Below are 15,702 nucleotides of genomic sequence, written 5' to 3' on the forward strand. Positions count from 1 at the left end.
AGATGCCAAGTTAATATTCAATAATGGATTCCCACCCTTCAACTTAGACTACAAGAAGATAATCAAAGCATGACTTTGTTATATTATATTATAATGCATCTCATCGTCTAAGATGTGATTAGCACGACGAAGAAATTGCAGGCATCTATGCTTTTTTGGGTATTGATCAATTTTGAGAAAAAGACAACACAGAGAAGTTCAAGAGGTGTTTCTATTAAACAATCTGATCGATTTAAACAGAGAGCAAGAGCATGCTCAATTTCACAAATATACCAAAAACATTTTGATTACCAAATGAAAAATTCAGAGAAAAATTTCCAATCCTGTGATTGACAATAACATTAGATTTCACTGTATCGGACAGAAGTCTGAGTCAAAATCAAGGCATCGGTGAAGTTCATTTTCTTTGCAAAATTGACGGAAATAATTGATGGGGTAACCGGATTTTTAGCTACATAAGATGAGATTAAGAAAAAATATTTATAGATAGCCCAGTAAAAAATATCAGGCAGCTAAATTGGTGTCTTTTCCCATTCTGTAGTGCTTTTGTTTCTGTGAAAATTTCTACGTCTCTATATGTACTCCTATGCCTATGTTCTACAAAACTACACTTTTTCCTTGGAAAAGTTTTTTTCTTTCTCATAAATAACACCTTTGTTGCATATTGATGTGCGTCTATATATATTTTAGTGCTTATGTTTTTGCTTACAAGTTTGTAAGTTTTTGAGCTAACTTGTTTGATTGACTAACAAAGTGATGCAACTATTTATGCTTGTCAAATACTTGGTTGATGTAAAATACTAATGGTTTGATGCAAGTTATATTGGTTCTAGAACTTTTTCATTAATCTATGTATTAAATCTAGTTTAATTGGTTAATGAACTCGTTTTGCATGTATGGAATCTTTTGTGGATGTATGCTCACTCCTTATACTTTGTTATCCAAATATAGCTAGTTTTATGTGTATGGTCTCTTCTTGTGCTTCATGCAAACTTGTGTAATTAAAAATACCTAGCTTAGTCTTTCCCTATTAGGAGGTCTAGTTGGGGATTTTATCACCTCAAGATTGACCTCAATTATATTTTTTTAGTATATAAAGAAGGAGAAAGAAACTTTTACCTTAAAGTGTGGCTAGCATCATTCAAAGGCAAGGTGCAAGACCTTGTATCCACTAAGACTAGCTAGTGATGAGAGTAGGGGAAACTGGTGCAAGAGTACCTTTCTAAGGTCTTTCCCCATGTGACCTTTGTTGGAATTTTGCTTCTTTAAGAAGCCATGTAAATGTAATAAGAGCTAAGAGCTTATTGGTTTTGTTTAGGTCCTACTTTAGGTCCTAGTTTCATAAGTCTAGGTTGAGTTTTCTTGTGCAGTAGAAGGTAGGTGTGCCTTTGATGTGTTTGGGGTCCTTTTGACATGGTTGTGTCCATAGGATAGCCCGAGGTAGGCTCAAAAGCCAAGAAAAACAACATTGTAGAAGTTGCTCAAAAGTTGCATGACAACTTTTCAAAGTTGTCATGCAACTTTTCCTCCAAATAGGTGATAACCTTAGTTTGGCATTAGGAACCCTAACCAGGGCACACCAACTGAGGCATAGACACTATAAGCTGTTGCAAACCCTAAAATGAGGGGTTGGATGTCAGATTGTACGACCAAGAGAAAAGACCTTGACTGTGGCTGTGTTTTTGTTGCCAGTCGGCACAAATGAAGCATTAACAGGTTGATAATGGATTGTTTGGTAAACTAAACGGTGTTGTGAATCTTGCATTGTGTTTATCCTTTCATTTTGAGCACTTAGGGTAGGTTCTTGTGCAGGTTTGTGTGTGTTTGTAATTATTTTGTGAAGTACTCTGTCACTCTCCAGTTTTGGACTGTTTTGTGTAATGGAATGATAACTCCTATCCCCATTGTGGAGACACCATGAAACCATGGGGAATAGGAGTGAAAACCTTGTATAGTATCCCAAAGCAAGTAGGGCCCTGAAGATGCAGGAAAGTCTTTCAAAGACCCACTCCTTGGCGAGACTAGACTATGCCCGGCTAGGAAGGGTTGAAGTTGCAGAGGTCCATGAGAGCAAGGTAGGACAAGGAGGGAGGCACCCTTTGGAGGAGGTGTAGAGGGATGTGTGAAGAACCATTGGTGAGAAGGAGGAGCTTCCAATAATCTAGATAAGGTGGCAAAGATAGTAAACCATCACTGTGATGCAGGCAGGCCTTAAAACCCTTGTAAAAACCCTCAAAAACCCCAAAATTCTCCTAGGGCAGTGTACGGACACTTGTAGGCCCAAAACCAGAAAAATATTTGAGCACTTGCCAAATGATTAGTAGTCCTTTTGGGAGGTTTCACAAGTTTGTGCATCGTTTGCAAGAGGGAGCCCTAAAAGTCCGGAATGGAGGCCTAATTGGGCACATTCCTTGTAGCCCTATTTTGTAGGAAAAAAACAAAATAGTGAGATCGGTAATGAAATGGAAGGTTAAAGCCTCTTGGGGGCACATGAATGGATGGATAACCATGTCAGAGACCTGTTCTAACCTTGCTAGGACCTAAGAAGGTGAAGGAGGAGCTAAACCCTTATAAGCCTATGTGAGGGTTTTTGATGCTTAAGAGTAGGTGAAACTTTAGGAGGAGAATCACAAATTGTTGGTGGGTGGATTGGGCAAGGTCAGGGGATTCCTCAAGCAAGGGAAGTCCTAGAGACCCTAGGGTATGATTGAAACACCTGGTGATCCAAGGAGAGGATAAGGGAGCATAGACTAGGCTAGTCTATCCCATTCCCATTCCCATCAGATTGGTATCAGAACAAGTTAAAGATTTGGTGGACCGTGCATGTCTCTATATTCTAGTGAATCAGTAGGGGAGAATAGAATGGTCACTAATGGAGAGCTGGCTAGGGAGCTAGAAGAGCAAAAGGAGAAAAATAGACTCCTTGAAGATGCTATGAGTGAAATAAGGAACAAGTTGCAAGAAGTGGTTGATTAGAGAGCACAAGAACTATGGGGTGCGGAAACTAGTGACAAAGGCAAGAAGGCAATTGATCTTGATGACATCATACCTGAACCAGACCCCTTAATCAATGAAGAACCTTTTGTAAAGGCCATCAAGGCTTTGAATACAAAAGCTTTTGAAGGATTGCCACATTTCAGTGGAAGGATGGACATTGACACTGTCATGGAATGGATTGAGGGTATGGAGAACCACATTGAGTGTGAAGGTGTGACAGAAGCTCAAAAGGTTAAGGTTGCCAAATCAAGACTAAGGGGAGCAGCCTTGACATGGTGGAAGTACTTGCAAGAAGAGAGAGTTAGCATGGGAAAGCTACCTATAGCCAACTGGAGGGCCATGGTGAGTAAGATCAAGGAGAACTACTTACCAGAGGATTATGAAGTCCAACTTCATAAGAAGAGACAGGGATTGAAGCAGAAAGACCTTGATGTGACCTCCTACATAGAGGAGTTTCAAAAGCTTTGTCTTAGATCAAAAGTCTAAGAGGAGGAATCTATCAAGGTAGCTAGGTATCTAAGTGGCCTAAAGTGGAATATCCAAGAGGAGATAAGCCTATGGACTCCTACTACTATCCAAAAATGTCATCAACTTGCTGTCAAGGTGGAAGAGAGGAACAAAAGGAAGGGAGACTCTAACAACAGGGGTAGAGGTAGAGGTAGAGACCAAATGAATCACCGAGGTGGTTACCAAAGCAAGGCAAATGAGCAAAGGAATCAAGGAGAGTCCAAGTTGACTGAACATAGCAGTGAAACCAATCTCAGAGGAGGCCATTCTAGAGGAAGAGGTGCACAAGGGGGTCAAAGTAGAGGTAGAGGTACTAGCAGGGGTAACTCCTACTTTGCAACCATGAAATGCTACAACTGTGGTCAGTTGGGACACCCGGCCTATAGATGCCCTGACAAGCCTACCTCATCAAACAGTGGAAAGAGGGTTGCTTATGCTCATGAAGACACATCAAGTAGCAAAACACCTGAGGTGGACCATATTGAATCAGAGATTGGGGAGAATCTGATGTTCAATAGAGTCTTGATAAGACAACCAGTTAAGGATGAACCTAAGCATAGGAGAGCATTGTTTAGGGTGAGATGCAAAATCTTTGGTAAAGTTTGCAAGGTGATAGTTGATTCAGGGTCAATTGATAACATCATATCAGATGAGGCAGCTAAGAAGTTGAAACTCACAAAGATACCCCACACTAGCCCTTACAAGGTGACATGGTTGAATCAAGAGCAGAGTGTGCTTGTCAATGAACAGACTTGGGTGGAGTTTTCTATTGGAGGATACAAGGACAAGATCCTTTGTGATGTGTTACCTATGGATGCTTGTCATCTGCTACTAGGTAGACCTTGGCAATTTGATAGGAATATGATCTATGATGGAGAGGAGAACTCCATTTCCTTCAAGAAGGACAACAAAACCTTTAAGATTTAGTCTCTGACAGAGAATGATGAGGGAACCTCAAGAACACCTAGTGTTTTACTTAATACTAGTAAAGAGTTCTTACACTTGCTACATGAAGAGGAGACAATGGGATGTGCCATCTTTGTGAAGCCAAAGGAGAAGGAAGATAAGTTGCAGACAGAGGTACCTAAGGAGGTAAAACAAATGTTTCAAGAGTATAAAAATATAGTGAGTGATGGAGCACCTGCAACTCTTCCACCAAGAAGGTCTATTAGCCATCAAATAGATTTTGTACCCGGTGCATCCCTACCCAATAAAGTAGCATATAAGCTCACACCTGACCAAAATAAGGAGGTGGCAAGGCAAGTGCAGGAGTTGTTGGATCAAGGACTGATCAAGAAGAGCATCAGCCCATGTGTAGTCCCGGTAGTACTAGCAACAAAGAAGGGAGGCAAGTAGAGACTTTGTATTGATTCAAAGGCAATCAATAGGATCACCATAAGGTACAGATTTCCTATTCCTAGAATAGAGGATTTGATGGACAGTTTAGGAGGTGCCATGTATTTTACCAAGTTGGACCTTAAAAGTGGTTATCATCAGATTAGAATTAAGGAGGGTGATGAGTGGAAGACCACTTTTAAGATCACAGAAGGGTTGTATGAATGGCTTGTGATGCCATTTGGACTTACTAATGCCCCAAGCACCTTCATGAGGTTGATGAATGAGGTGTTGAAGGACTTCACAGGCATGTTTGTGGTAGTGTACTTAGATGCCATACTCATCTATAGCAGAACCAAAGAGGAGCACCTTAAATATTTGAGGTTAGTCCTAGAGAGGTTGCATGAAGAGAAGTTGGCAATCAACTTAGAGAAGTGTGACTTTTTGAAGCAAGAGTTAGTCTACTTGGGGTTTGTGGTGTCTAAGGGAACCTTGAAGATGGATCCAAGCAAGGTGGAGACAATCTTGAATTGGCCTGCCCCTAAAATAGGGACTGAAGTTAGGAGTTTCCATGGTTTAGCCCAATTGTATAGAAAGTTTGTGAGGAACTTTAGTGGCATATATGCACTAGTACTTGACACCATAAAAGGAGGCCTTAAAACTAAGTTCAAATGGACTGAACAAGCTGATAAAGAATTCCAATTATTGAAGCAAGAAGTAGCCACAAAACCCATCCTACTCTTACCTACTTTTGACAAACTATTCACATTGGAGTGTGATGCAAGTGGAATTGCAAGAGGGGGTGTATTGAGTCAAGAGGGAAGGCCTGTGGCATTTTTCAGTGAGAAGCTTAATGAGGCAAAGAAGAGGTATTCTGCATATGATCTAGAGTTTAATGCACTAGTTCAGTCTCTCAAGAAGTGGAGGCATTACCTACTCCCAAAGAAATTTGTGGTGTTCACAGATAACCAGGCTTTGAGTTACATCAACACTCAAGAGAAGCTTAGCAATAGACATTTGAAGTGGATGGAGTACCTCCAATCCTTTACCTTTACCATCAAGCATAAAAAGGGGCAGCTTAACAAGGTGGCAGATGCTTTGAGCCAGAAGTTGTTAACTGTCCAAGAATTACAATTGCAGAGCATAGGGATAGAAGGTTTCAAGGATCTCTATGAAGAAGATGAGGACTTCTCATCAGCCTACAAGGTTTGCAAGGAGTTTGAGAATCATTTTCATGGTGAGTATGCAAATTACAGTCTCCAAAATGGTCTCTTGTTCAAAGGCAATCAGTTATGTGTACCTAGAGGATCCATGAGAGAAAATCTCATGCAAGAGAAACACAATGGTAAGGTAAGTGGACACTTTGGAGTCAATAAAACTTTGGATCTAGTACAAAGGTACTACTATTGGCCTAAGTTGCCAAGAGATGTGAGAAAGTATGTGGAGCAATGTGGTGTGTGTCAAAGGGAAAAAGGAGGATCAAGTAATGCAGGCCTCTATCAGCCATTACGGGTCCCAAATAGGCCTTGGGAGTGTGTGACCATGGACTTTGTGGTAGGACTCCCCAAGACAAAGATAGGTATGGATAGCATCTATGTGGTGGTAGCAGATTTTCTAAGATGAGCCATTTCATTCCATGCAGAACTACTCATGATGCTAGCTATATTTCACATCTCTTCTTTAAGGAGATTGTAAGGATTCATAGACTCCCATTAAGTATTGTTTCAGATAGGGATATCAAGTTCATGGGCCATTTTTGGCAAACCTTATGGAGGAGACTAGGAACTAATTTGTCATTCAGCTCAGCTTACCATCCACAAACTCATGGTCAAACTGAAGTCATTAATAGGGTGTTAGGCAACTTGTTAAGGTGCCTAACCAAGGAGTATGCATAGACATGGGATCTAGTTATTCCACAAGCTGAGTATGCCTATAATGACAGTGTAAATAGGACCACTGGAAGGAGTCCTTTTGAGGTTGTCTATGGCAGACATCCAAGAGGGGTCTGTGAACTAAGAGAACTTGGTTCCATGGAGATGAAGAGTGGGCAAGCAGAGGACTTCACTCAAACCATCAAGGAAGTCCAAGAATAGGTCAAGAAATCCATCCTAGAGTCTACTCAAAAACTGAAAGCAAAAGTGGATGAAAGAAGGAGAGAGGTTTAGTTCAAAGTGGGTGACTATGTGATGGTCCATTTAAGCAAAGCTAGAATGCAGAGTGGCAAGCCTAGTAAGCTACAAATGAAGAGGGTAGGAACTTGTAGAATTCTATCCAAATATGGTGAAAATGCCTACAAGGTGGATCTTCCTACAGATTTGGCTATATCACTAGTCTTCAATGTTGCTGATCTGATACTATACAAGGGTGAAATAGTAGGGCAAACTGAGAATCAAGCCAAGGTACTACAAGACTTGGATGTGAATGCCTTACCTCAAGTGAAGCAACCTATAGAAGAAGAGATCTTGGAGTCAAGGGTGAAGAAGTCTACTAGACACCAGATCTACATGGAACACTTGGTGAAGTGGGTAGGTCAACCTGAGTTTGAAGCCACTCGGGTTGAAGAGAAAGGTTCAAGAAATTTGGTATTGACCGGATTCTCATCTCTCCCCTAGTTCCTTAATTTTGTGCAGAGGGGGAGTATAGTGTAGGAGCACCTTTCTAAGGTCTTTCCCCATGTGACCTTTGTTGGAATTTTTCTTCTTTAAGAAGCCATGTAAATGTAATAAGAGCTAAGAGCTCATTGGTTTTGTTTAGGTCCTACTTTAGGTCCTAGGTTCATAAGTCTAGGTTGAGTTTTCTTGTGCAGTAGAAGGTAGGTGTTCCTTTGATGTGTTTGGGGTCATTTTGACATGGTTGTGTCCATAGGATAGCCCAAGGTAGGCTCAAAAGCCAAGAAAAGCAACATTGTAGAAGTTGCTCAAAAGTTGTAAAAAGTTGCATGACAACTTTTCAAAGTTGTCATGCAACTTTTCCTCCAAATAGGTGATAATCTTAGTTTGGCATTAGGAACCCTAACCAGGGCACACCAACTAAGGCAAAGACACCATAAACTATTGCAAACCCTAAAATGAGGGGTTGAATGTCAGATTGTATGACCAAGAGAAAAGACCTTGATTGTGACTGTGTTTTTGTTGCCAGTCGGCACAAATGAAGAATTAATAGGTTGATAATGGATTTTTTGGTAAACTAAATGGTGTTGTGAATCTTGCATTTTATTTATCCTTTCATTCTGAGCACTTAGGGTAGGTTCTTATATAGGTTTGTGTGTGTTTGTAATTATTTTGTGAAGTACTCTGTCACTGTCTAGTTTTGGAATGTTTTGTGTAATGGAATGATAACTCCTATCCCCATTGTGGAGACACCATGAAACCATGGGGAATAGGAGTGAAAACCTTGTACAGTATCCCAAAGCAAGAAGGGCCCTTGAAGATGCAGGAAAGTCTTTCAAAGACCCACTCCTAGGCGAGACTAGACTGCGCCTGGCTAGGAAGGGTTGAAGTTGTAGAGGTCCATGAGAGCAAGGTAGGACAAGGAGGGAGGCACCCTTTGGAGGAGGTTTAGAGGGATGTGTGAAGCACCATTGGTAAGAATTAGGAGCTTCCACTAATCCAGATAAGGTGGCAAAGATAGTAAACCATCACTGTGACCTAGACAGACCTTAAAACCCTTGTAAAAACCCTCAAAAACCCCAAAATTCTCCTAGGGAAGTGTACGGACACTTGGAGGCCCAAAACTAGAAAAATATTTGAGCCCTTGCCAAATGATTAGCAGTCGTTTTGGGAGGTTTCACAATTTTGTGCATCGTTTGCAAGAGGGAGCCCTAAAGGTCCGGAATGGAGGCCTAATTGGGCACATTCCTTGTAGCCCTATTTTGTTTGAAAAAAACAAAATAGTGAGATCGGTGATGAAATGGAAGGTTAAAACCTCTGAGGGAACATGAATGGATGGATAACCATGTTAGAGACCTATCCTAACCTTTCTAGGACCTAAGAAGGTGAAGGAGGAGCTAAACCCTTATTAGCCTATGTGAGGGTTTTTGATGCTTAAGAGTAGGTGAAACTTTAGGAGGAGAATCAAAAATTGTTGGTGGATTGATTGGGCAAGTTAAGTGGATTCCACAAGCAAGGGAAGTCCTAGAGACCCTAGGGTATGATTGAAACACCTGGTGATCCAAGGAGAGGATCAGGGAGCATAAACTAGGCTAGTCTATCCCATTCCCATTCCCATCAGAAACCTTGTAATCTCAAGCTCTTACAAATGAGCTCACTATTCATAGATACCACTAAGAACCTTGTTTTAGAATCCTTTAAGACCATTAATCATTATTCCAAGTGGTTCATATCCATTTTAGATCTACTTCATACCTCCCCCATGCGTAAAGACATCTTGCAAAAACTTGTACAAGAGTGCAATTTTCCTACTAACATTAATGTAAATTGATTCCAAGCCATGATAAAATCATTATATTCATCCCACTCTCTCATGTTTACCTCACAAGATCAGCCTTTTGACCCATCTCATAACTTAGCCTTTCATATTAAAGCCTTCATTCATAAAACTAAAGTTAAATATGTCCTTGGCAATGGTGTAGCTAGAATTAACATTTGTAACTTGAATCTTGTAAAAAAATTAGAATACTCTAATTATGTTGTAGATCCTAAGAAGAAGGTTATTATTTGATCCTCTCATGAAGCCAAGTGTGACTTTAAATGTACCATTAATCTACCCATTCAAGTTGGACCCATCATTATGGAAAGTACATGCCAAATCATAGTTCTTGATCTCCCATATAACATTTTCCTTGGCTATCCATGGATTCATGCCATGAAAATCATTCCATCTTCTTAGCACCACTATATCAAGTTCCCTTATAATGGTGTTACTATCCTTGTTAATCACCAATCATTCAAATATTGCAAGATATTAGAAAAAAATCCTTTATAACAATACCCTGCTAATATTGAAGAATCTTCTTCCACACATTTTGATCCTACCACATTAAAATATCCATCTTCTTCATCCATTTTCCTCACATTTCCAGAGATTGTGGCTCAGATCATAGGATGTGATATGTATGCCCTATATGTTGGTCAATTTCCTCTATCCCCTAAGAAATTCAATCAAATTAAACCTTTGGTTCCACCCTCTAAAGCTAAAACAAGTGTACCTACCCCTTTCTATCACTAGGGAACTCTGATAAATAAGTTATTGAAGAGGATACCTCATCATGGCTTTGCAGGGAAGAAGATGAAGAACACATGTCAAAGCTACAAACATGATGTTGTCCTAAAGTTCATGATATATGTAAACATATGGGCTATAAAAGACAAGGTCTTTTTGTACATGAAAAAGGAATGGTAGCGCTCTTATAAAAATAGATAACCTGCAATGTCATGGGCTTGGGTATGAATAACACAATGTTGTGTCTACTAAGTCTAGATTCAAATCTCTAATAATTGTGCAAGTAGCTCTTGATATTAATAGTATTGATAAGGACATCCACAAAGAATCTATTAAATGTATCATTGACCTTTTTTATGACTCCCATACCTTTACCATATCCTCCACTCCTTCCACTTCCACCCATTTCATAGAATTAGATCAACAAGAAACTAAAAATTCCCTATCAAATGAAGATAAAAAATCAAGCTTCCAAGAGAAAAATCTAAAAGTAAAAATCAAAGAAAACTCCTCTAGTCAAAATCAAAATCAAAGTCTATGGGACTCTACAAAAATAAAGTCAAAGATACAAATCTTATGAATAAAAATTACAAAATTGACTTCCTTTAGTACTAAAATAATTTGGGGCATATATACAAACTAAAAAAAATCATAAGTAAAAAAAAAACTTATTGATCCTAAGTCTCTATCTCATTATCCCACTTTCACTTCTTTCCTTGTAAAATTATATCTTACAATCATCCATTCCATACATCTATTTTCCTTGGTGACTTATCATTCTGATAGACCATCAATAGAACTTACTTGAAGTGCTTTGATCCCAAAGTTACCAAAACTTCTTTAAGCGACACATATACCAATTTATGTAGTTCATACATTAGTAATTCTACCAAGTAGTTTCCTCATTAGGAAGGAAAACAAATGAATTAGATTTGTTGGAACATACAATGTACGATTCAATAAATAATCATTCACCACATGCTACTTGGATCTCAACATCATCTGAGGGGTATCCCACTTGTTGGAAAAATAAAATAAAATAGAGGAAAAATATACATAAAAATAATAAAGATAAATAATTCATGCTATGGTGAAAACCAATTTGATGGTGCCTTGGATAAGTACCATAGTGAAAACCTGATTTTAGACACCATGGGAAGTAATATTTTTGTACGATATGTTATGATTTAATTTTCCCTTTCATCCATCCTTGTATTTAATAATTAAATCTATTTCAATCATTCAACCATAATAAATTTGCATTCATTCATCCATCCATCCATAATAAATCTCCTATAATGGTTTTAGTTACCATTACTTAATTTCATCCATTCATTCTATTCCCCTACCCATCCATCATGTCATCATGTTCTTCTTATCTACCTTCCACAACTTGTGTTGGATATAGAGGCTACACCTATACTGTGTCAGTAATTAAATCTCATCCTTTCTTAGTCTTCCACATATTGGTCTTCAAGCATCAACTAAGTCCCCATCCTTCCACTTCATCTTATTCCATAATTAAAAAACTCATTGTCACACCACAACTTTCCATTTCATCTCCATCTCACTCACCATCTATAATAAACTTTTGGGCTCCTTATAATTTACCTTAAATGAAACAAACATGTTATGCAAACATTGTAACAATTGGTTCCTATGGTGAGGGATAGGCCTTGGTCACAACTATTTGGACTTTGAGTACCTCCCCTTTCGCTACCGTAGATGCTTCTCTATAGGTCATTTTGCTTCAGACTTCTCTATTTCGCGTCACAAAGGTGTTGCTACTTGGTGGAAGAATGCTACTGCTTATCATTTAATAGTCAATGCTCTTGAATCTACTTCCCCTAACTCCTCTCAAGAGGATGATGATGTTGTCTCCTCTTAGGTTTAAGTCGTGCCCCTCAAGGCTACTGTTTCTCCTGTTGATCTTCCCTTTGTGGCCTCATTTCTTGAGGTCCCCACTGTAGCTTCTCCGGTTCTGCAACCACGTTTTACTCCTACTGGACCTGCTTCTGGTGTTGTTTCGTTTCAACCTACTGACATTTTGCAACAACCTATTTTATTGTAGCACTTTATTAACTCCACATATTGTAACCCTACGGGGTCCCTCCTGATTGATCTCTCTTTTGATGGTCCCAATGATAGCATTGCTTAGACTGTGGTTACTCACAGGTGGAAGGGGAAGTCTTCTCCCCTTCCCTAAACCCCATTTTGTTGGGGTTTGGTTGTCTCTCCCCCTCCTTGATCGAGGTTTTGGGTGTTCTCCAGTTTGATTGGGCTTCCCTTGCTTGTCTGACTGTGTTTTGTTTCTTATTCCTTTCGGGCAGTTGTTTTTGTTGCCAACATCATATTTTTTGGTGTTGTTTGTTCTCAGTTGATAGTTTTTGACTATGTTAAGGGTCATCGCCCTAGTTAACGCTACTTTACTAATAAAAAATATCATACATTCCTAACATCAAGATTAAGCCTAGCTAGTTAAATAATACACTACAATTATATCATTTTCCAATCTCTTGGTAATCTATGACATCACTAGCCTTGCCTAGGAACTGAGTGACTTTCACAAGATGGAATCAATATCCTTACCAAATCAAACTTTATTTAGGACTATCCAACCAATAGTGAGCCCATCATTATTCATCATACTCTCTTTGGAAAAAGATATCATGCCTACATGGCATGATTTTCAGCAAGTCTTTGTTTTGTTTATCTTTTACTTTACCTTTTTGACCTATGATTATACCTTCTTGAGGCCATCTTGATCTTTTCATAGACTGGTATGTTTTGATTGGTGTATAATGGTTTATCATATCTATCTTAAATATAATTATTTTATGATAAATTAAAATTAATTGTTATTTGCAACTATATAAAAAAGATAAAAAATTAAAATAAAATTTTGACTTAATGAAAATTAATCCTTAAAAAAGAAGAAGATGATGAATAGAATAAATTAAAAAACAAGATAGAATATCCTAATAAAAGAAAATAACATTAAAGTATATTCTTTTCAAAAGAAGATAGTAATAAAAGAGGGATTTTTAATAAAAAATATAATTATTCTACAATAATAAAAAAATTAATAAGACAAATAATTATAACTTAAATTAATTCTAATAACTCTTAATTATTATTAGTAATTTCATACAAAGACAAATAATTAAAATAAATTCTAAAGTTGAAAAATTAATTCTTAAAAGAAGAAGAAGAGCTACTAATTATTATTTTTAATATTTTTTTATTTTTTATTTTTAAAACTTAAAAAAATACAACATCCTAATAAAAGAAGAAAATATTTAAAGATAGATTTTTCTTTTTATCTACATTCTTTTTCTAATTAATAATGTTAAAATGCATATTTTTAAATTTTTGAGTATAAAAGGTTTTTTCAATTAATATAAATATAAGCATGTGATTGAGATTAATTCAATTGTCTTGCATCCTTCTCTTCAATTTTAAACCATTAATTTAAAAAAGTAGGTTGCATATTTCATATAAGAAATACCTTCAACATAATAACAAATAAAATCTTAGATACAAAAAATCTTTATTAAAAAAAAATAGCTAATACTAATATGAAATTAAAACACAATAAGTCTCCTTTTAACTTGCTAATAAAGTTAATCGTCCATTCTACATCACACTACCATGACTAACAAATAAGATTTTTATTTTTTGAAATCCCAAGAGTAGAGATATTCATCCTTAATATAGCAAATCATAACAAAAGGTTTACCATAAGTGGTAAGGGTTCTTTTGGAGTTTGGCTCCTTCAAATAAGCTCTTTATAATGATATTATACGTTTGAGTTTTAGTATAACTGATGATAATAATGATATGTTTCTTATTTTGTTCAAATTTTAATTAGTTAAATCTGAATATAATCTTTGATCAAATAGAGATTCTTTTATTTTTAGCTCTAAATTAAACAAATCTTATATTCATAGTTCAATAATTACAAAACTATCTAGATCTGATATAAAATCCTCCCACATGCCAAAAAGAAATAATTGAAAGTCTAATATACTGTCCCCTACTTTTTAGCCACAAAATACAAATAATTATAATTATAACATAGCACTATTATTAATTTTATTTGTTTCAACTCATCTGCACTACTCTATTTATAGTTTATATTCTTCAAATTATACTTTTACACCTCATCTCAACTAAAAATAAAGATATAACTTACATTTAGTAAGAAAAATATTCCTTCAACCATTAAAGTTGAAGACACTGATTGGACTTTGTTTTAAATTCGTTGAACTGAGATCTCTGTGCCAGGCTGTGCTACAGTTCGTTTACCATAAAATGTGATAAACAGTATATGAGCGTGCCCATATTAAGATGCTTCACTTGCTGATTTTTGTTTTATATGGCCACCATCATCCAACTGTCCATTTCTCCATAAATATTATTGAGAACAATTATTGCTTGCCTATAATATTCTTGTCTATGCAAAGTGATATTGTCTTCACCTCATTCTTTCCATACCTTGGTGAATATCTATCTATTCACAAAAATCCAAATACCCTATGATGATAATAACCACTCATAATCCTCTCCTTGCATATATATCCATATCTTTCCTATATATCTATCTTATTCTTTCTTTTCGTATATCCATTCTTCATATCCCCTTGCTCTATTAGTTACCCTAACAAATCTAGCTTTCCTCCTTCATAACTTTTTATTCAATTTTCATTGCCTAAACTTGTTTTTCTAGCCTCATCATCCTATCAAGAAATTGACCTCTTTTGACAATTTTTTGCTCAATTTCTCAAGGGGACATACTACCTCCTTACCTCAGTCCTCTAGGGCATAGTAGGGCATATTCCTTTGAATACTTTATTTTTTCTTTGAAACAACGATCAAAATTTAATTGTTTCGAAGAGGGGCAACTTGTAGACATTGAAAATTGACCCTTCTTTTTTTTGCTCCTTTTGAACAATTTTATTCATCAATTAAATAATTTTTAATTATTTAAATTTCCCCACTAACTATCTCCCTTCTTCTAACATTAATGAAATAATTTTATTATTTAGATTTTAATTTACTGTTTTTATTTAATTAAATAATTTTTAATTAATTGATTAACTCTTATCACATTCCTCTATCCCTTTATAGTTAAATAATTTTGATTATTTAATTGTCTAATATTTTCTTCTATAGTCTAATGAATTATTTACTTGATAGACTATTCACCTTTTCCCCTTTTTACTAGGTAAATAGATGAAATATCTATTTACTCTTTGTCTTGCTCATGAAATTAAATAATCTTCTTATTTAATTTCATCATTTTCCACTCACCTTTCCACTAACTTACAACTGAACTGCCATTTGTCCTCTGATTCTTTCCAATGGATTCCTACTTTCTTCGGCAAATTTTCTCCTACATGATATTGGCTATCCATTCCTGTTGGGATGAATTTGAACTCCATCGTCGATCTTCACTCTTGAAACTATATAAATTTGAATCTCTCCCTCCATTTTTTATTTAACCATCAAATTTGAGCTTTTCTTTCATCTAGTTGTTGTGCTTGCAAATTTTTGAGGGCAATTATTCTCAAAATTTGGAAGAAGACTCAAAGGCTATGAAAAATTATAAGGGAACACAATTGTTTATCATTTTGATTTTTTTTTTATGCACTCTCATTTCCTCATGTTCTTCATAGATTA

Source organism: Cryptomeria japonica, chromosome 7 (assembly GCF_030272615.1).
Source record: "Cryptomeria japonica chromosome 7, Sugi_1.0, whole genome shotgun sequence".
NCBI classification, from domain to species: Eukaryota; Viridiplantae; Streptophyta; class Pinopsida; order Cupressales; family Cupressaceae; genus Cryptomeria; species Cryptomeria japonica.